The 21,273-nt window shown below is 36.7% G+C and overlaps 1 protein-coding gene across 24 annotated transcripts in view; it reads right to left on the reverse strand.

Moving 5' to 3' along the window:
* Positions 1–21,273, reverse strand: part of PTPRD (protein tyrosine phosphatase receptor type D) — a 2,474,579-nt gene that overhangs the window by 1,106,272 nt on the left and 1,347,034 nt on the right. For all 24 annotated transcript variants that reach the window (XM_060410987.1, XM_060410960.1, XM_060410965.1 and 21 more), the window contains exon 8: positions 9,682–9,715. The gene's annotated coding sequence lies outside the window, so the exon portion shown is untranslated. The remainder of the gene's footprint in view (positions 1–9,681; positions 9,716–21,273) is intronic.

A 21,273-nucleotide genomic window follows, 5' to 3' on the forward strand; every position in this document is an offset into this window, starting at 1 on the left:
TTGGGAACACGTGTACACCCGTGGCGGATTCATGTTGATGTATGGCGAAATGCATACAGTATTGTAAAGTAAAATAAAATAAAATAAAATAAAATAAAAGGCGGGGTGGGTGGGAAACCTCTTCATGTGAAATCTACAGGCTGGGCCTTCCAGGAACCTGTGTCTCAACAGAGCTCAAGCAGAAGACTATTGCTGGCTATGTGCTTATTCTACACCAGGAGGTGCTAAAAAGAGTTTGGCTGTGAATCCAGGTACCAAGGATGATTGGAAGTTTGATTTTTCCTTTGTTGGAACCAGCATGGCCAAAGAAGAGGTTCACATTTGATTGAATTTCGTGGAATAGTAAATGGAACACAGTATTTTAGCTACTTCTTCTTTAATGCTTTCAGTATGTGTTTATGTGAATTCTGGTAAAGCCCTAGAGCAATAAAGCTAATGCTTAATCCTTTCTAGCAAAGATTAATTCTTTTAATAATTCAAGTTGGTTTATCAGATTCATTGAGGGAATTTTTCTAAGCAAGTAGAAGAATAATTCAGACCTGCTTAGTGTGTCTTATTTTGGTGAACATATGTTATTTCCCTCATCTCTGTATTTTAATTTAGTGATTACTTTTGAAATTAAATAAATTTATTGATGATACTTAATCTTCCTTTTTTTTTTTTTTTTTACCTCTAAGGTTAAGACTTTTTGGTAGTATCTCATATCCGCTTTAAATAGGTGGACATAAAATCTGTTACCCATGCTAGACATTTTTCTAGACATGCTGCTACTGCTGCTAAGTCACTTCAGTTGTGTCCGACTCTGTGCGACCCCATAGACGGCAACCCACCAGGCTCCCCCGTCCCTGGGGTTCTCCAGGCAAGAACACTGGAGTGGGTTGCCATTTCCTTTTCCAACGCATGAAAGTGAAAAGTGAAAGTGAAGCTAGACACTTTCAAAAATGAAAGTACAAATAATTACTAATAATTATTTATATATATTTACACTTGGAAAACAGATACCAATTGGAATGGTTCAAGCAACCTAGGACATAAAGTTACCTTAGTTTTAAGCATGAATCCAAACAAGTATTAAGAAACGTGACTATAAACAATTCTATGACTTCACTATAAAGCTAGTTTTTGATCATAGACTTTTTCTCATTTATAGGTTTATGAAGAAACATGATTCCAAAATGCATCTTAACATGAAAGGCTTAAGTACTCAGGGTAAAACCGCCATGAGAGAAAAATAAAAGGAAATTTTTATTCCTATAATTATAGGCATTAATATGGGAAAGTGTGCAGCATGTGTATATTAATGCATTTGCTAATTTCTCTAAGATAATTTCTGAGACATTAGAAAGAATAAATTAAAGACAGCTTTCTTAGATAAAGGGTGCAAAGGGATGCAATTATATTGCTACTCTTGGTGGATGAAAATATCTGAAAATGGGAAATTTAATCAAGATTGTTAGCGAGAGTTAGTACTGAGCAATAAGTCACAGTGTGAAAATACTGTTATGAGAGGCTATAGAACTGTATGACTTTGGGAAATTTACTTAAAATCTCAGTACTTCAGTTTTCTTGTCTATGAAATGGATATAATACTAGTATTTCCACTATAAGGTTGTTGTGAGGATTAAATCATACATGTCTAACATGTAAAAAGGGATGATGCAGAGTAGACAGTATAATGTCTAGCTATTGATTTTATTTGCTGTTGTTTAGTCTCTCAGTCATGTTCCACTCTTTTGTGACCCCTCTGTATAGCACACCAGGCTCCTCTGTCCATGGGATTTCCCAGGCAAGAATACTGGAATGGGTTGCCATTTCTTTCTTCAGGGTATATGCCCAATCCAGGGAATGAACCCATGTCTTCTGCATTGACAGGTGGGTTCTTTACCACTGAGCCACCTGGAAAGCCCATTGATTTTAATTGGGTTCCCTAAAATAATAAAACTCTGATCATATTTTATAATTGTTTATCATGATATGCAGTAACTCTCTGTTCCACCTCCTTTGCTTGTCTCATGTAACATGACAGCAACCTTTGACAAACACGTCTTTATGCGTATTACTGCTGTAAAGAAAATCACTTTGTGTTGTACCACACATTCAATCATTCTGACAACAGCTAAGTAGGGAATTATTTGCATAAGAACACATGTATACCTATGGCTATTCATGTTGTACATGGCAGAAACCGATACAACATTGTAAAGCAGGGATCCTCTAATTAAAAATAAATTAACTAAAACAAAACAAAATAAACCTAGGTAACAATTAATTTGTGCAACAGTTAGTTACTTAGTATGTCCTCTGTACCAGGGTCAGAATATACAGGGAATATTCTATTCAAAACCACTGTCTTCTTATACTTTCTATAGATTGCAGAAGGAAAAGTTAGACAAATAAACACCTTTAATAGATGTAGTATGTAAGTGCTCTGGAGGCAAGAGAAAATAGATTAAATGGTGCAAGAAGAGGCAGAGGTGGGAGAAAAGAGCATGGTGACAAGGTGACATTCAAGAAGAAACTTGACAGTCACAAGGGGAAACCAACTGCTGTTACACTGGGAAAGCATTCTAAGAAGAGAAGCATGTACACAGCTCCTCAGGCCTGAGGGTGCTGACAAGATCCCAGGAAGAACCGGGATGCTGCACCAGCCTGAACAAATGACAGTGGGGGATGCAGATGGAAGACCAGGTCTGAGAGCAGGCCAGGTCATGAGTTACCTTGAAGTCCATAGTAAGAACTTGAGCTTTCAACCTGAGTAAGATGAAGGAGCAGTTGGAGAGTTTTAAGCAAAGACTGTGTGAAACTGGAATACAGCGTGCTTAGATTTTGCTTTTAATATGGTGATGAAGAGACACAGGAAATGAATTCTGGGCTCCGTGAAACACTGGCCACAGCCATCAATGGGCAATTTCATCCTCTAGCTCTCCAGGCTCTCGAACCTGTTTTCTGGTGTCCTAGATCCTGCCTTTAAGGGATAGATGAAAGATGAATAAGAAAGTGGGAGAAAAGACAAGAAGAGAGAAAGAAGAGCAAGAAGAGATACTTCCTGTACAAATAGGTCTCATTACAGCTTATCAGACAGTTACAACTGTCTGAAAGGAGCAACTGAAGCAGAGTTTGTGCTGCTTCTAAGGAGGACAGCAGCCACACTGACCACATTCTGAATTTCCTAGCTTTTCCATGTAGTTGCTTCATGACCCTAGCAGAATCACATGATTTTTGTCTCAGTTTCCTCATCCTTAAAATGAGGTAAATCTTCATCCCAGGCTGGCTGTGAAATGTTAAGTGTCTGATATATAATATCAAGGGTCAGTAGATTTTGCTATTATTTTTTACAACAACATGAGATTTGTAATAAGGTAGTATTGGTTGCAAGATGGTTCTTATGAAAATATCATTTTTATAAGTTAAAATGCACCATTAAGGTGTACAATAAGCCTAAATAAGAGACTGCACTAAATGTTCTAATTGATTTTTAAATCCATCTAATTTCATATTTGTTAAAATGTTATTGATACAAGGAGAAATGCCATCTTTAAAATGATAGTAAAATGATTACCAAAAATGGAATAAGAAAAAGGTAGTATTTGGTTAAGACTTAAAACATAAGATCCAATAGCTAAGACTATTTCTGCCATCAAACTACCTTAAATTACCAATCACAAATTATGTGTGCCTGTGCCAAAATACAACTGTTTCAGCAAGTAGTGCATTTGCATATACAATAATTTTAATCAAAAGCACCTAGTTGATTGCACAATTATCTGTTTTGCATACACAAAATTTGAATTCTGTACATGTGAATCCTCGTTTGTACATGCACCCAATTATTTTGTTGGTGCAACTTAGGAATCCCTGTTTAATATATTAGGGTGTTAGTTATCTTCCATTTATAGCAAGATGGATTCAGTTTTTATTGGCTGTATGACAGAACTCCTTGAAGAACATGGGAATGGATCCTGGTTCCACTCCTGACAGAGGGGAATGCTACTATACTTGCATTTTGTGCGAAGAAAAAAATTTAAAAAAATATGTTTTTCCACACACACTTTCGCTTTTTGCCTTGCTATTTAGAAGTTATTTCAAAATTTAAAGAAGACTTTAGTTCACAGGGGGAAGCCTTGAGTGGTGATCATAATGAGTTCACTCAATTTTCCACATTGTTAGTCTCTAAATGACAGGAGTGGGCTGTTGATCCAACTACTCTTAGGCATTAGAGAAAATTTAGAGCTGGTAAAAAGTACCAAATTTATAGTCCTATAGACAGAAGCTCTCTATGGAGCTTCCAAACAACAAGAAAAAAATAGCTTGAAAGCAGTGAGGCAAAACTCTTTATGTTATTATGGATTTGCGGGACAATCAAGATTCTAGTAAGGCCCAAAGTGAGGGCGATGTGATACATCACAGGCTGGGAAAACTGATGACCACAATAATAAAGTTCTAGATAAGCAGGAAGTCTACTTTCCAACTAATTTATTCTGAAGCCCATTAGGACACAAGCCTGTTCAAAATCCAAAATTATTCACAAACTCATATTAAGAGGTTGCTCTGTATTACAGATGGGTCATTGTTAATAGCAGGTGTCTTCTGCCATTTGAATCTTTCAGATGCAGGTCTTTTCCACATGCTTTTGGGATCAGCCTTGAGAATCCAACTAAGATCCAATTTAGTAACCTAAACAGACATTAAACATCACCGCTGTTTCTCCTACTATTTATCCAAATGCAGATATGTACTTGTAACAAGCAGATTCTATATTAGAGCAAGAGTAGAAATCCAGTGTGGGAATATTCACGATTTTGCCCACTACATACTGATTCATCACAGTAGTCAGACTACAGAGAGATCCTTTCAAGTGTTCTGAATTCTTGAACTTTGAACCCTGTCATCCAGTTCAATATTGAATGGTTTATATATAATAAATTTCCTCTCAAATACTTAAACGCATTCATTACTGTTGCTTTAAACTCAGATCAAGTCTAACTATAGTGACTCTTCAATAATACTATATGGTCTGTTTCCTTCCAATGCTCACTTTCGTTATCTCCTGGAAGGGAACATGCTGTAGTAATTAAAACACAGCGGTTCTTAGAGTCAGCCATGTCTGGTATGGGAGACTGAACCATGCCTCTATTTGTGTGCTGGATTTATTCCTTCCCACACTGACTTTGAGTTTGGGCTTTATTTTGACCAACGAGGCATAAGCAAGCATGCTGCACAGTGAGGCATTTGCCATGGGGCCTGTTCTCTGGCGCACTCCCTGGAACTGAACTGCATGATATGTGAAAGTTTAAGCTATTCTACTGTGGAGAGCTGTGAAGAACGACTCATCATGTAGGAAGAAGGGGCACATGAAGAACTGAGACCAAAAGTTAAGCTTCTACTTGAATGTAGACACAAAAGTGGCCCCAGCCAACTTCAGGTGGAGCAGAATAAGTGCCCAGTAAACCTACAGAATCATGACAACTATAAAGCGGTTATTTTAAGCCACTGAGATTTAGGGTAGTTTGTTACACAAAAATAGATAATTGATATATCTTGGATCAAATTCAGGTTCCATTACTTGTTTAGCCATTCAAATTTGGCTAGTTGTTTAAGCTTTCTAATTCTTACATTTTTCAGCTCTATGTTACAGGTAATAATTGCAGTACTTCATAGGACTGTGAAATAGAACAAAGTAATAAATATAAATAATTTAGTGCAATACCTGAGCTATTATAAGTGCTTAGTGAAAGTCACTCAGTCACATCCTATTCTTTGTGACCCCATGGACTATACAGTCCATGGAATTCTCCAGGCCAGAATACTGGAGTGGGTAGCCTTTCCCTTCTTCAGGGGATTTTCCGAATGGTCTCCCACATGGCAGGTGGATTCTTTACCAGTTGAGTCACGAGGGAAGCCCAATGAACAATAATTTTTATCATCAGTTTCATCACCTCAACCATCATTGCTATTACAACAATCATCACCACTAACACCAACGCCCATATGAATGACCACTGCCAGAAACACTTTCCTGATATCTAATGCTTTCACGATGCCCTTTGTGTCTCTGGTCTATAATGAAAATCAATCCTTTTTAACTAAGATATTTTTAATGCCTCATATACAGGCAAAACTTCTTTCTTTAAGGTCAATGATAATGTAAAGTAATGAAAATAACTCATTTAGGTAGCCCTTCACATTATTTCATTAGTTTACTAAAGAGATTTGGCAAAATCACTAAAAGTAAATTTAATAGTCCTATTTGAATTTTTGTTTTATTGTCATGAATATTAAGTCTTTAAAAAAAATTCTGCCTATTCTAATAAAAAGAAAAAAAGAGCCTGTGTCTCCCATGAAAAAAGAATTTTCACAAAGGAATAGATTTTGTTGTGTACTCTGTATATAAGGACATAAAATAAAATATTAACCTGAGAAGAGGAATATTTATACATATTGAATGAAGGCCAGGAAAGAATGTAGTGTGTGGTCTAAAACAATGGCTTCCAAGCTCTATTCCTGATTAGGAACATCTGGGATGATTAATAAAATTCAGATTCCTGCATACTTCAGTCTTCTCTCTCAATCCTTGTTTATAACAATTGTACCAAAGGGTAATATTTGCATAGTCAGGTGAGGAAAGTATTAAAATCAGATTAATTTTAAAAATGCAAATTCAGATACCCTATGATTTGATTACATTCTTTGGAGTACAGGGATTTTTCTATTGCTCTTCAAATCCAATCAGGTGGGGAGTTGAAAATTCTACCCAGGGCCCACCACGCACAATTTCAATGTCTCTTCTCTTCTTTCTACTTCTTCTTTCTTTCCCCTCATACTTAGACAGAAGGTAAGTACTCCTAAGTGATACTAATTCTCCTGAAATATGAGAAAAAAGTTATGGAGTTGTTAGGCCTTTGCTGGTATTCCCTGGTGGCTCAGTGGTAAGGAATCCTCCTTGGAGGATTCAATGCAGCAGATGTGAGTTTGATCCCTGGGTAGGGAAAATCCCATGGAGAAGGAAATGGCAACCTATTCCAGTATTCTTGCCTGGGAAATCCCACAGACAGAGAGGCCTGGTGGGCTACAGTCCTTGGGGTTACAAAGGAGTTGTTGTTAGTCAAATCAGCTACTAAACAACAACAAAAACAATAGGCCCTTCCTACTCAAAGTGTGGTTCATGGAGCAGTAACATCTACAGTGTGTCAAAATGCAAATTTCAAGCTCTGATAACAGGGCAGTGGTTCTCCATTCCAGTTCCCCATAGAATCACTAGGAAGCCAGAGCATTAACCTTTGGATGCCAGGAGCCACCCAAGAGACTCTGAGTGGGCCCAGTAGGTAACTTTTTTTTTTGCCTTAAATTCTTGGGTGGGTATAACATGTAGTTTGGGTGGAGACACACTCATCTCAAGGAAAGAGAGCATGAAATTTCAGACTGATTTTATTACTTCTCCTTCCATGGCCTTCTCTAGGCTCTTAGGGAAATCCTGCTTCTGGAAATTCCTTTAGATTTTTTTTACAGCACTGGACAAGGAACTCTTGGCTTATTATTCAGGGTTTCTTGACCCACCCTGCCTAGTCTGATTTCTACCCTGCCTTCTTGATAATCTCCTTGGACTCCGAATAAACTTAACTAGATGTCTAACTTTCATAGTATCAGTAGGACCCAGTACTATGCTTTCAATATAAAAGTCGAGCGTTTTTAAGCACTGCAATCATGGTAATGCTTACATTATGGTTAGGACTCCAGCCCCCACGGCCATTTTTGCTTTTTATAATTTTACTGTTGCAGGATAATGATATGATTGTCTCTGAATATACTTCAATATTTTTAAAAATGCCTTTTTTGGATAAAATCTTATACCTCATGCACTTGAAAACTATTCAACTCAAACAAATGGACTTTCTTTAATCCTTCACAGTTTACTGTGGATTAACCAGTTAGTGAGAGGGAAAATAGACCTTGGGAGCAAGCAAGATCCAGTCCTCTTTGTGTGTGACTTAACTAAAAACTGGCATTTTCCCCCTGTAATCTTAAAATTGATCTTTAAACAGTGAAGCGAGAGCATTAGTAAATCCAAATCAAATACTTGAAAAGTAATGTTTTGACTGAAATTCTTGAATAGGGAGTAAACAAAGAGAATTCTTTATACAATAGTAGTTAGTTCTTGAACTGGCAGCTTTAGCATTACCTGGGAACAGAGAAATGCAAACTTCTGAGCTTTAGTGAAGATCTACTGCATTAGAACCTACATTTTAACAAGATAGCCCAAGTGGTTCCTAGGCACATCAAAGTTTGAGAGACACTGATATATCATACAGTAGGACTCACAAATTTTTCCTCCAATATTTGTTCTTCCCTAAATCCCACCCCATACATCCCAAGTGAAACTTCTCCATCAACTCTAAACTAATAAACTCTCAAAGAAGTAAAATAGGTAATGACCTGATGCAAAATTTTCTTACAAGTCTGACAATGCAGAGTCCATGAAAATACCAGCTCCTCCATATTGCAAAAACACACAAATGTATTGAGTTTGTTCTTCCAAGATAGAAATAAAAGGATACCATTTTCTCAGAGATGAATTAGATTGATGCAAACCACACCTGCTCATCTTAGTTTTCAATGAACAATCATAGTAATCCACAGTAATTATGGAAGTTAAGGTATTAATTCTTTTTTAAGTATTTACATCTTTTAAGAATAGTAGCAAAAACAAAATAATCATCTGTGCAGTAATGATTGAGTGCTCCATTTTCAATAGAAACACTATAGTATTCCTTCTAAATATTTAGACACTAACAGGGTTCTTACTACTTTTCTAATTTGATTGAGAGATTTTGAATGAGTGTGTGAATAAGTGAAGTATCTATGAAAAAAAACCTCTTCATTGACATAACGCAATTGAAAACTAAATTCTTTGTTTTAATTGGAAAAGAACAGAAGAAACAAAACATCTTTTAAAAATCTATATATTGCAGAGAAAACCTCTAACTTTTCTTTCTTGAGAGCACACCACTGTAGCCTACGTTTTATTATTACTATTATTTTGCACAACATTTAGTACCATGTTTCCTTCTGCCACATATAGCATTACCCAGAAGAAATCCCCCAAAGGAGCCACAGTGCATTTGTAACAAAGAAAAATTCCGCTTTCCAATACAATGATTCAACTAAAACAAAGTTGGATTTAATCAGCTAGGAAACTGTAAAAATGAGAATCATCCTGCATATCATGACTAACTTCATTAACACCTCCATGAATTGCAGGGGGAAAAAAAGAGAAACATCTGGTTCTTATCAAATTTCTATATAATTTTAAGTTTCTCTTAAAAATTATGTCTTTAAAATACATTGTACTGCCTTTGATAGCATGAATATTAGCATGTTTTCTCAGGATCATCCTGGGCAAACAGATGGCAAAAGTGAAATGGAAAACATTTGGAAAATAGTAGCCTTTCCCAGGCTCCTGGCATAAGTATACCAGAGGTTCTTTGAGTTCCAATTTTGCCTCCAATCAGAAGAAAAAAGGGAAGGGTTATATCCCTGGAAAAAACAATGCAGCCTACTCTAGAACATGCCTTTCAGTCTGTTTAAGTGCTTACATTTTTATAGGTTTTATATGGACGTAAATCATTTTGAATCTTAGAATGGAAAACATTCACTGTAGATTGGAAAAGAGAAAAACCAACTTACCACAGTAGTTTAGTTAATTCACAGGCACCATCATCTGAAACAGCAAAAACATATTTTGATATTGCAATCATAAAAATGCCCCCAAACATTCAAATTGTCTTAAAACACATATTGTGAATTTATCTACAGAATCAAAATTAAATAAGCAATGAAAATACCTTGTCTGATCTAAATCATTTAGTTATTTCGGATGAAAGCATTGCATCCCTACTATTCTACATCCAAATTAGATAATTGTTTGCTTTCAATATCTTTTGCATATGCATTCTGGCATATGTATATTTTACAATGTTTTCTTCTGGTATTCACATTTAAAAGTAGGCAGAAATGCAGAGTCTATTGAATAATACAACCATCATTCTGGCATGAATACAGTCATGACACACTTCCTAATATACAGCTCCAAGACTGCCATATAAATCCCTTTGCTGAGCTCAAAAATCCTCTCTATTGTCTATAGAGAAAAAAAAAGCTAAAGTATTTGTCCCAGTGTCTAGCACGGTTCCATCAGTTGCTCCTATTCTACCTGAAAATTTTCCCCCAAAACTCTTCAATGCACCCTCATTCTCTTTTTCAGGTTTATCTACCACAGAGACTTGTGCCATATCTTCACACCCTATCTTAAACACAAATGTTTTCTTTAGCAATAGTTTAATTTTTTCCCTTTTCCTCTGGTTCAGCATTCTTTCTACTCATTCTTCAGTTCCACTTCAATTAGCATCTCCTCCATGAAGCTTGTCTTAATGCCCAGAGAAGGAATTAATCTAAGTGTTCCCACCATATTTTGTAATTTATGGCCATCTCCCATCATTTAAAAGACTAGTTGTATTGTACCTTTTTCTGCTAATAAAGTTTTAATTTTGAAGGAATAGTGATGCCATTCTGAATTAAACACTTTAGTTTCATGAAAAAACAAATTTAAGGAATTGAAGTTGAAGGAAATTTCCTCTATCGATAAATGACATTTTAGGCAAGTTGTTAAAGTCTTTTTGTACCATATGGGAATATTTTCTCTTTTTTAAAATTTAAAAACATCTTATTTGAAGGTTTAAATTTTGTACAGAAAGGTGATAATAACACTGGACCTTTATTAGTACAGTATATGTTTGAAATTAGTATTTTAAAGAACAGTGACACATTTGCCTTGAACAATTAACATGGTGACCCCTGCAGCAAGAATGACATTAGTAGCAGATTCTCAGGGGGAAAAAAAATCTCTTTATGTAGAATGAAATGACAACATTACTTTGTTGGTAACCTTTTTATTCCTGGCCAAGTTAATTACGTCAGATCAGATTGTGTAATTGCAGGGGCTTCCCTCGTGGCTCAGAGTGTAAAGCGTCTGCCTGCAACATGGGAGACCCAGGTTCGATCTGCGGGTTAGATGATTCCTTGGAGAAGGAAATGGCAACCCACTCCAGTATTCTTGCCTGGAAAATTTCATAGACGGGAGAGCCTGGGAAGCTACAGTCCATGGAACTGCAAAGAGTCGCACACGACTGAGCAACTCCACTTCTACACATTAACACTGTCTTGTTCTTTATTCTCCTTCTGGATTCATACTCACTTTCAGCTTCAAAATGTTGACAATTCCATGCAACTGCTCCCATCAGGATTTTTTTTTTTCCTTCCTAGATGATTATAACTTGGCTACACATCTGTCTTATTAACAGTTTTCTTATTGCTTTCATATATTAAATATCCAAAAAAAATATTGAGTTGAATAATTAAATTTTAAATTACCAATGTAAATATTTTAATGTGGATATTTAAAATAACAGCTGCTGCTGCTAAGTCGCTTCAGTAGTGTCCGACTCTGTGCAACCCCATAGACGGCAGCCCACCAGGCTCCCCCATCCCTGGGATTCTCCAGGCAAGAATACTAGAGTGGGTTGCCATATCCTTCTCCAATGCATGAAAGTGAAAAGTGAAAGTGAAGTCAGTCAGTAGTGTCTGACTCTTCGCGATCCTATGGACTGCAGCCTACCAGGCTCCTCGGCCCATGGGATTTTCCAGGCAAGAGTACTGGAGTAGGTTGCCATTTCCTTCTCCAATGCATGCATGCATGCTAAGCTGCTTCAGTCATGTCCGACTCCATGCAACCCTATGGACAGCAGCCACCAGGCTCCCCTGTCCACGGGATTCTCTAAGCAAGAATGATGGAGTAGGTTGCCATTTCCTTCTCCCAAAATAAGAGCAATGTTTCTTAATCTGGTGAGAGGAAGAACTATATTAGATTATTTGTACCTAAATCTAGACTGTGATATTTCATCTTCAGAATTATGTTATTTCAACCCTCTATAGTTCTTCTCACAGGAAGAACAATGGTATAACACATAATTAAGAAATACATATGTATATATATATATGTGTGTGTATATATATATATATATATATATATATTTAAACTTGTGATTCAGCAAAGCTCCTAAAGTAGAATAATACTCAGTCATTGAACATGTACTGATAGTCTGAGTCTATCACCAGGTCAATAGTAGACACGGTCCCCTATAAGAGTCAAAGTTACCAAAGTGTTTTAACATGAGTAAATCAGATATCATCATGGAAGCAACTTTAGAAATGTTAATAATGTTAATATTATCAATAAAAATTTCATTTAATTGAGTTTAGATATAATTATTAATATCTGTCAACCTATGACTTTGATTTTCTTAAAAAAATAAGAGTGCAGACTTTACACACTGATTGGTTAGGGCTATCACCAGTAGCTAAAGAAACAGAGAAATGTCAGTGGTGGGCTTCCCTGGTGGCTCAGCAATGAGAAATCCATCTACCAATGCAGGAGACATGAGTTCAATCCCAGATAAGCCCATGTACTACAACTACTGAACCTATGCTCTAGAGCCCAAAACCCACAACAACTGAGCCCTCACAATGCAACTACTGAAGCTCATGTGCCTTAGAGCCCACGCTTCACAACAAGAGAAGCCACCCAGTGAGCAGCGTGCACAACTAGAGAGCACACCCCAGTCTCTGCAACTAGAAGAAAGTCCACGCAGCAACAAAGACTCAGTTCAGCCAAAAATAAATACATAAATATATATATATATATATATATATATATATATTTTTTTTTAAATACATGTCTTTGGTAAGCAGCCTGGAATTTATTGCTGCATTGTTCTTCTGCACCAGATGTAATGCAAACATAGCTGGACTAGGGACTATAGGGACAAACAGCTCCCTGAGAACAATGATTTGATGGTAGTCTCCTACTTCATTCAAAAGGCAACCAAAATTTAGCAAAGAGAATCCCATTAAAATAAATGTTTATTAGGGAATGCTTAATTGATATCTGTCCCAGGGATATTTAAACAAATATTTTCTTTCACATGACTGGAATTGCCAAAGAACAGGACAAATCAAAACCTCTAATTCTAGTAGCAAATTATATTTTCAGTGACCTATATTTTCTAACATGTTCAGGTAATTAATTCACTACATTTATTGATCCATATTTTCTATATTTCTTTTTTTTTTCCAAATAGATTTTCCATTTCCTTCTCTCTTTCTTCTGCATTTTGATTAGGTCCTGATAATGGCATCCACAAAATATAGGAATTCTTCCAGATAAAATAGATAACTTACTAAGTGTATAACCAACTGATGAAGAAGACAAAAGATTCTATCAAAAACTTTAGAACTTTTGTTTTGACTCTAGAGTCACTGGCATAAGTATGAAAATGGAATCATTCCAAATAAAGTGGTTTATGGATAGAACATGCACCTATGTGCTTTTTATGGCTTAAAAGAAGTTTTCTGAAGAGTTTTCATATGCAAATTTATTCAAATAGCATTTACAATTAGCATCTACCTCTCTATATTTGACCATTTAATTCTCATAAAGGGTATCTATTTTCTATGGAAGAACGCCAGTGTTTGAGTACAGGAACAGAATACTAAACTAGATATCATTCCAATACTGTGATCATATGATTTGTTAAAAAATGAAGTGAAGAATAAATTAAATATGTATTATTGCCTTCTCTATATATCCATACTAAACAGAAGGTAGGAATAAGCCAGCCATTTCTATATTTACTTGTAGAACCAATTATAGAAATAATTATGAAAACAAATGCAAATAGGTACCCACTCTGGGCATAGAATATTGTTTCATCAGTTAAATTCTTGAGTTCCAATAATATCACTGAAACACATGCATGCTTATATACTACATACATATGTATCTTTATCTTATACACACACACACACACACATGCATATACAGATGCAGATATACACATAGCTGGTCAGAGTAATTCTCCTTTCCAGTTTCATTAGCTTTTCTGTTAGCATTTCCTGTTCTTCCTAGCAAAACTCCACTTTACATTTCTCATATCAGTAATGAGCAACTGAAGGACGTGAAGCAAGTGTCTTCAGTGACAGAAGATGATGGTAACCGGGGAAGGAACCAAGAGTGAACTGGAACTGGTGTGACTGAGCCTCACTACATACATCCCAAGAAGAGCCCTGGGCCAAAGCCCAGAACAGATTTTGTTAAAAAAAAAAAAAAAAAAGGATAAATATTAGGTTTTATTAGAACTTTTTTGTTCTGAAATACAAACAAATTTTATTTCAACCATAAATAACTGGTACCTCTATTTTAATCATATTAGGCTAAGGTTATCCTTAGTTTTGTTGAGTATAAATGTCAACTAGGAAGTTGGATGTGGACGTCCATGGTTCAGTGGGAAGGTTAGGGCTAGAAACACACATTGGGAATGGAATCACAGAGATGGTATCTAAGATATGGAAATTGGACAGCATGTCAGTAACAAAGAGTAGAAGGTTTAGGCCAGAGCCTAAGGAAGCCTAACATGAAGAGTGACAACTGAAGACAAATCACAATCAAATTCTGTAAACTCCAGGAGTAAACTCCAGGAGTGGGTGATGGACAGGGAGGCCTGGCGTGCTGCAGTTCTCAGGGTCGCAAAAAGTCGGACACGACTGAGCAACTGAACTGAACTGAACTCTGTAACCTTTAGCTAGAGAGGAAGATTTAACTGGGTCTTTATCAAGTCTCTGCTTAATGCCACATTCTGTGCTAGGTACCCTAATGAACAAAATTGACTCCCATTTGATCTGCCTTATGCTTTAGAGCAGTGATCCCCAACAATTTATGGAACGAGGGACTGGTTTTGTGGAAGACAGTTTTTCCACAGATCGGGGTGGGGTGGTTTTAGGATGATTTGAGCGCATTACATTTATTGTATACTTTATTTTTATTATTATTACATTGTAATATATAATTAAATAATTAAACAATTGTCACTTGCCACTCACTAATAGGGTTTTGATATGAGTCTGCAAGCAGTTGATTTATCATGGTCTCTGTGCAGTCAAACCTCTCTGCTAATGATAAACTGTATTTGCATCTGCTCCCCAGTGCTAGCATCATCACCTCAGGCTCACCTCAGATCATTAGGCATCAGATTCTCATAAGGAGCATGCAACCTAGATCCCTTGCACGTGCAGTTCACAGTAGGGTTCAGGCGCTTATGAGAATCTAATGCTGCCACTGACCTGACAGGAGGAAGCGCTCAGGCGGTAATGTGATGGGGAGCAGCTGTAAAAGAAGCTTCACTTGCTGATCACTGCTCACCTCCTGCTTAAGCCCAGTTCTTAACAGCACACTCATCAGTACCAGGGGTTAGGGACCCCTGGTTTAGAGTCCATAAAACTATGTCTCTCCAGTATTTCTGTATTCACAAAAACATCCCAGTGGCATTCTAAGATTTTTCAACTTCAACCAGCACTTTATTATTCCAGTGTCCAGCATTTCTTACAACCACCACTCCCTTTCATTTCTTCTCAATTCCTTTCAAAATCTAAAACCCACAGATTACAGCTTTAAAAAAATGGCTCTATGATATTGTTTTCCCTTGAACTATACATTTCAGGAAAAGGAGATACTACAACAGATTTGCAATGTATTTGCAACTTAGTATTATTCTACTCACTTTATTTGATTTTATTTTTTCCCTAAATTACAACTGTGCAACATGGGGAATTGCAAAAATTTCTTCAAGAGGAATGATTAAGGTGTTAGATTCTCAGATTTTTTGTGTTACCAATCACTAGAGAAGTTACAGGCAGAGCAACATTGTGCATCTAACACACCAGAAGAAGAAGTAAAGAAAATCTTAGAATTTCTTTAATCTTGAAGAAACTATGTAGACAGACAAGGCTTGAAACAAATTTAACAGGCAGTGTCTTGCTCCAGGGCATGTTTTATAGCATTAGCCTGGGTAAATATGCTTCAGTTTTAATTAATAAAATTATAAATGTAGGATCTATGTTTTAGCAAAGTTACAGTTTGGGTTTATGCAATGTTAAACTAAAGCAAAATAAAGCCATAAATTACCATACCCTCTGAAATACTTTAATATGGTTGGTTCAAAATTGAATTTTTATCCCATTACTCTAGAGAGATAAAAGGCATAAAAAGGCATTTTCACTCATTTTCATCATTGTCTTGATCTAAGTTTTTTTCTTCTAATACTGAAATAGTTTTTAATGTAGCTTTTGAAAATTGTATTGTTGTTTGTTCTTTGGCTTTTCTCTTTCTTGAGATAATTCTTAATTTGCTAATATATTGCTAGCACTACAGCTTTGCATATTTTTTGCTTGTTTAATCTATTTGTTCTAAAAAAAAATCTAGCAAATTTTCCATCTAATTTTCCTATTCTTTTCAAAATGCATTCAAAAATGCATTCTTAGGTTAACTTTGGTTTGAAATATGAAGTGCTAATGTAAAATTTACCTTTGCATTATATTTAGAGGAGTAGAATATATTGAGAAGATTGAATAACTGAAGCAGGATTTTAAGGAGAATGTTCACACACTTAAGAAGATGGATATTTTTAAAACATATTATTCTCTGAAAATTGCCACTGCAAAGAAAGGAAAAATCATTGTTCACACTATTTCCTTGGTTTGGGGTTGGGAAAGCAGAAACCAGACATTTTTATTGTCTCTAACTCTGAAGTAGATGTCTTAGAACATCAAGCTCAAATAAACACTGGGCACTTTGGTACCATTCAATGAAATAAATAAACTGAATGAACAGTAGGAAGAGGTGGAAGGAGAAAGTTTTGCAGTTGAAAAATGAGCCTTTAAGTATTATTAAGAAAATTGTGATTCTATATAACAAGGAAATCCATAATGTATAATGATTTTCAAGTTCACATATTCCTGGTGTCCTGAATCCCTGGCTTTGTTCAAGGGTCTCTTTCTTCAATCTCTCCTTATTAGAGCTGTAGGATCTGGTGCTTGGTAGGAGTTTGAGAAAGTGTTACTAACATGTAAATATTTCAACTGCAATCTCTGTCTATTCTTTATATATATAAGTATATTTCCCCGCTTGAGTCCCCCAGTTAACATGAAATTTCCTCTACAGCAAATTCTATTTACCTCTTCTCTCCCTAGTTTCTACTCAAAGGCAAGTATCCCAGTATATAGTACAATGTTCCCCATAAAATTTTCTTCATTTTCCTGGCATATCCTCTTTTCTACTGTGAATAAACTCAACTTGCCCATAAAGTTCTACTCTTTCACTAAAATCAAGACTTCTATTTATAATACTCACTCATTTTTCCAACAGAGCCCACCTCCCTTGCCCCAATAATTCAAACTGTTAGGAGAAGGGGAAGAATTTGATATATGCTTCCCTGGTGGCTCAGACAGTAAAGCGTCTGCCTGCAATGCAGGAGACCCGAGTTCGATTCCTGGGTTGGGAAGATCCCCTGGAAAAGGAAATGGCAATCTACTCCAGCACTCTTGCCTGGAAAATCCCATGGATGGAGGAACCTGATAGGCTACAGTCCATGGGGTCGCAAAGAGTCAGACACAACTGAGCGACTTCACTTTCACTTTCCCAGAAGTAAGGGGATTAAAGCAAGTCTGAGAGATCATGAAGTGGATACTAGAACTGGAAGAGAATGTTTCAGTATCAAAGAGACTTTGCCAAAGTTGAGTACTTAAGAGAGGAGTGTACAGGGAGGGGAATGATTAATGTGTAAGCTTCTAGTGGAGATAAGAGGGGACAGGGTTGAGGAACCTTATCAAATATCTGATATGAACACTTTCCTCTACATTTCAAAATATTCCCATTATCATTCACTTATTCTCTTTCTTGCATCTGTTGCAGAGGAAGCCTGAGGCCAATTTGATGATTATCAAACATAAGGTTATAAAGTTTCAATTAATGTGACTTGATTTTGAAATTAGTTAATGATTGAAAATCTTTCTCTTATTAAACTGTTTGCTGCTACTGCTGCTAAGTCGCTTCAGTCATGTCTGACTCTATGTGACCCCATAGATGGCAGCCCACCAGGCTCCTCCATCCATGGGATTCTCCAGGCAAGAACACTGGAGCCGGTTGCCATTTCCTTCTCCAATGCATGAAAGTGAAAAGTGAAAGTGAAGTCGCTCAGTTGTGTCGGACTCTTAGCGACCCCATGGACTGCCGCCCACCAGGCTTCTCCGTCCATGGGATTTTCCAGGCAAGAGTACTGGAGTGGGGTGCCATTAACTGCCTTCCAAAACAATGTAATTTTCTGCTTCTTTTTTATTGTAATGTGAAATAAAAACTTGAGTTCTAGAGCTAAAAAGAGATTAGATTCAAATCAAGACTTTGCCACTAGCTAACTATGTGTTCTCAAGAAAAGTAGCAAGTTACTTAATCTCTCTGGACCTCAGTTCTCTCATCTGTAAAGGGGAATAATAATGGTATTTATTCCATAAAATATTATTTGTGTGCAGATTTGAAAGGTTTGGCACAGCGTCAGCTTGTGAACATCGTAATGAACTTGTACAAAGCCATTCCTCAAACACTCCTCCTGTTTTTTCTCTTTCTTCCAGTTATTATGTCCAATATTTCTCTAATAACTCTTACATTCCCTATTTTTTACTTCTTTATTCTTCCCAACTCAGAAAACAAGAATTGTCCAAGATCTTGTATTTGTCTTATTATTATTCTGACAGCCTTTTCTTCGGCAATTTTATCCATTACCATGGCTTCAGCCTTCATGGGGGCTTCCCATCCAGACATCCCATTGCCACCAATGAGTCATAACATTCAAGTCAATATTTGTACCCTATATGCTGCCCTTCTGGTTTTCCCAACTTTTAGCACTCCTGCTTCTGGCCAATTTAACTGCAGAGTTAATCTTAGCTTCTCTTTCTCTTTTTCACCACATACACACGTATTTTCATATTCTTGTTTAATTTTACTCTCTCTTTCATTCTCACCACCACCATTTCAGTTCATGCCCTTCTTTGTTGCTGTTTAGGCTCTAGGTCATGTTCTACTCTTTGTGACCCCAGGGACTGTAGCCTGCCAGCTCCTCTGTCCGTGGGATTTCCCACGCAAGAATACTAAAGTCGGGTTGCCATTTCCTTCTCCAGTGGATCTTCATGACCCAGGGATCAAACCTGCATCTCCTGCATTGGCAGGCAGATTCTTTAGTGCTGAGCCTCCAAGGAAACCCCATGTCTTTATTACCTGATTTCAAACACTACAGATTGACTTGTTTATTTCTGGAATTTAAATAAATGAATCAAAGAGGATGTCTGATTTTGTGTCTGGTTTTTTCTACTCAATATTATGTTTGAGAATCAACCGTGATGATATATATGGCAGCAGTTTATTTTCATTATCATGAAGGAGTCCAATATATGAATATACAATGACTTATTCGTTCAACTATTGATGATATTTAGGTTGTTTCCACTTTAAGATTATAAATAATGGTTCTATAAATGCACTTAAACATGTTTTGTGGTGAAATACACACAATTCTATTGGATAGATACACACAGAAGGCATAAACATCAATGCACAGTAAAGACATTCTTATTTTGTTGAAATAAGAGTGGCTACTTCTAAATGGTGGTGGAATATGAGAATTTTGTGTCTTATTCTAAGCTTTATTCTTTTCACAGTAAAGAAATTGGAAATTGGTAAACAAATTTATTTAGAATATGAGTTCTGGCATTAAAAAGCCTGATTCAGGGACTTCCCTGGTGGTTCAATGGTTAGGAATTTGCCTGCCATTACAGGTACATGGTTTTGATCCCCTGGTCCAGAATTAGGATCCTGTGTACTGTCTGGCAACTAAGCCCTCATGTGGCATTTAGCAAACCAGTACAGGAAATGAAGACCCAGTGCAGCCAAAATAAACCTACAATAAATAAATAAACTAGAAAGTCTGAAGTGTATATTCAGGGAAAAAAATTGTTTCCATTCAATAACTAAAGCATTAGCAAAAGAAAAAAACAAAACACCTAATTCAAACACCAGTGCTACTATCTATCTCTTATTTACATATTAATAGCAATTCCCTTGGAGAAGGCAATGGCACCCCAGTCCAGTACTCTTGCCTGGAAAATCCCATGGATGGAGGAGTCTGGTAGGCTGCAGTCCATGGGTTGCCGAGAGTCGGACATGACTGAGCGACTTCACTTTCACTTTTCACTTTCATACATTGGAGAGGCAATAGCAGCCCACTCCAGTGTTCTTGCTTGGAGAATCCCAAGGACGGGGGAGCCTGGTGGGCTGCCGTCTATGGGGTCGCACAGAGTCGGACACGACTGAAGTGACTCAGCAGCAGCAATTCCCTGGTAGTTCAGTCAGTAAAGAAACTGCTTGCAGTGCAGGAGACCCAGGTTTGATCCCTGGGTTGGTAAGATCTGCTGGAGAAGGAAATGGCAACACACTTCAGTATTCTTGCCTGGAAAATCCCATGGACAGAGGAGCCTGGCCAGCTGCAGTCTATGGGGATACAAGAGTCAGACACAACTTAGCAACTTCACCACCATCACCACTGCTATTTTAAGTTACTTAACCTTATAGAAGTTCAGATTCTTCATTTGCTCATCTGTAAAGTTGGGAAATCTGAACACTGTTGCAAGGAATAAAATGCCTATCCCATATAAACTCCATCCAGTTCAGTTCCTGGAAAAACTAACCAAACAATAAGTATTCATTGGTATTATATCATTATATTTATAATAAGAGGACACTGTTTTGTCGCTCATGATTTTTGGCTTGTGAAATTTGGGTTAGATACTTAGAAGAATTTGTTGTTGTGGAGGACTCAGAAGAATATGCATTATTATTGAACCAAGTATAGGGGAGCAAACTATCTGTAATCTACCCAGAAGTGGGGCTGTAGATCTCGGTACCAAAACAGTAAGAGTAACACTGGCAATAGAATTGAGGGAATTTACTGTGTCAGTGTACTGACTGAAACATTACTGATGCTTCTCATGTTTCTTTGTATGTATATAAATATTATGACATCAAAGGAAATGATTATATGTGCAAATTGGGTATCCTTTCTTAAAATTTTAGATCAGCTGGAACTATACTCAACTGAACCAGCAAAATCTAAAACAAATAAAACACCATTTACAAGAAAGCACTTAAGAAAATCTATGTATGACAAGCAATTTTTTTCAACCCATATTGCTCATCTATGATTCTAAGATATATGTGTTGTGTTTACAAATCTGTTCCTATTGAGATTCATACTTGAATTGCTTGTCTGTTCAGAATCCTCGAAA

Source organism: Ovis aries, chromosome 2 (genome assembly GCF_016772045.2).
Source record: "Ovis aries strain OAR_USU_Benz2616 breed Rambouillet chromosome 2, ARS-UI_Ramb_v3.0, whole genome shotgun sequence".
NCBI classification, from domain to species: Eukaryota; Metazoa; Chordata; class Mammalia; order Artiodactyla; family Bovidae; genus Ovis; species Ovis aries.